The following is a 2,718-nucleotide window of genomic DNA, read 5'->3' as shown; positions in this document are numbered from 1 at the left end:
TATATATATATATATATATATATATATATATATATATATATGGTGGTCCAGGAAAATAAATCAAAGGAAAAATAATATAATTGAGTCCACACGTAGTATAATCGGCCGAAAGATTACATATTTAAAATTTAAACTATCTACATCGTCAATTTAAGATATGTTTAGGTTATCGCTATTTATATATGTATTTGTTTCATTATTATATTAAAAAATTATCCAATAATATTTTTGAGTGGCATGATAATGTAAAATATTTCTTTCACTACTGATATATTTTACTTAAATTTTAATGCTTCTATTTGGAAAATTTCGTTCTCATATAAAAACCTACTTATTGGGGAACGACACAATACTTTTTAAAATATCGAAGGACAAAAATCAAAAATTATTTTCTATTATTGTCCTTTTGATTATTCCTAGACTATTACATAAGAAAATTTTATGTAGCTAAGAACCTCATTGAAAACAATAATAAATATGGGGAAAAAAAAGATTCCAATAATTTTCTTTTTGAGTTTTGCAATTTTACTTATTTTAAATTAAGGAAAAAAATTCTCAAGTATTCACTTACGCAGATCCAAAGGAGTATTATTTTTTTTTTCTTTTTTAACTAATTTAATCAAAATATATCTAGCTACTCAATAAGTTTTAGTAGAAAATTTCAGTGGACACATCAATAATTTTTTTTTGTGTTGGTAGGCCCTTAATTTCAATTAAAAATCTCTTTTCATAATTAAGTGATTTCACTACCCCATCTTAATTTTTAAAAATGCTCTTTAATTATTATATTTTGTATATAGATAGAGAGAAGGATAAATTAAACTTCTACTTTATACATGTCAAATTGGAGGCTTAATATAACTGAAAGAAGTCACTTCTGTTCCATTTTATTATTAAGCTAAATAAATAAATAAAAGTACACGCCAAAACGAAAATAATAAAAAATATTGGCAAATTATTAACATGCCAAATTGTCAACATGTAATATTTTGTTAGGGGATAAAAAGGTATTTTGATAAAGATTTGAGGTACTTTTTACATAGAATAGGTAGCTGGAAAAATAAGTAAACATTATCTTGAATCAAATAATTGAGAGGAGACATATCCATACCATTACTTGTTGTAAAGCTTTGTTTTATTATCATATTCTAAGATAGTGACCTAAATAGCCATGTTTACTTGACAAGTGTGCCATCCATATTATCTATCTGACGGATTTAGAATTTGAATTTTATAAATTTAATTTTTATATTTTTTATTATTAAATTACAATTTAAAGTTTTGAGTTCAGTTATATATTTTTTAAATAACTAGTAATTTTTCATCGAATTTATTCATTGAAAAAACAAATGATAGAAAATTGATTCTCCCATACATATTGGGGAGTTTTTAATTTTGTATAAAAACATAACTATCTTTTCTTTTAATACTGAATCAATCAAAATATTTATGAAATAACGATTAAATATTTTTAATAGATTAAAAAATAGTAATAATAGTTCCTTCTAAATATTAAATTCGATTGAAATCAGGATAACTCAATAAATTTCATCCCTTTTAAAGTAATTAGCTAATTAAATGACTGAGCATTCTTATTTCACATGTGTCTTCATCTTTTATTCTCGTCCATTAATTAGTACCCATAATTATGATTATGATTAATTGATTATTATACACGATACAAATATGGGTGGTTGTGATGGAATCAAATCATGTTTACATTGAATTATTGATCTATCTTTTAAAATATGGAAAAAATATCATCTTAAAGAGAGTCAACATCAATCCTCAAAAAACGATAAGCCTAAATTTTCAAATGGTAATCCAATTAATTACTCCCTCCGTTAATTTTTATGCATTGTCGTAGATTATTTTTTAGAGTGAATTTTAATAAACATTTTAAGATGTATTTTTTTTTTTATTTTAAAGATGTATTCTTTCATTGTATTGATATGAAATTAAAGTTCAACTTATAATGTTTTTTTTTTTTGTATATTATTTGAATATCTAAAATTTTATTTTAAAATATGGAATGAATTAATCTAATTTAACTTTGAAATTCTAATCGAATTGACTCTTAAAAAGAACGTAATATGACAACTAAAAAGAAACGATAGAAATACCATTTCTCTACAAAAGCTATTGTACAAGTTTTTATCACTTTAAAATACCATTTTTCTACAAAAGCTATTGTACAAGTTTTTATCACTTTAAAATACCATTTTATTTTAAAATATGGAATGAATATAATCTAATTTAGCTTTGAAATTCTAATCGAATTGACTCTTAAAAAGAACGTAATATGACAACTAAAAAGAAACGATAGAAATACCTATTGTACAAGTTTTTATCACTTTTAAATACCATTTTATTTTAAAATATGGAATGAATATAAATCTAATTTAGCTTTGAAATTCTAATCGAATTGACTCTTAAAAAGAACGTAATATGACAACTAAAAAGAAATGATAGAAATACCATTACTCTACAAAAGCTATTGTACAAGTTTTTATCACTTTAAAATACCATTTTTCTACAAAAGCTATTGTACAAATTTTTATCACTTTAAAAATTATCTAGCTTCCAAGTTTTTCCACGAAACTCGATAAAATCATCCAACTTAATACGAATTTCTACAAAAAAGTTATTAAGACTTATCACTTTAATTAAAACCAATGAATTTATAGAAATTTTATAAATATTCAATCTGACAGACTT

Source organism: Solanum pennellii, chromosome 3 (genome assembly GCF_001406875.1).
Source record: "Solanum pennellii chromosome 3, SPENNV200".
Taxonomy (NCBI): Eukaryota; Viridiplantae; Streptophyta; class Magnoliopsida; order Solanales; family Solanaceae; genus Solanum; species Solanum pennellii.
The sequence above is the reverse complement of the archived record's forward strand: the minus strand, read 5'-3'. Positions refer to the sequence as shown.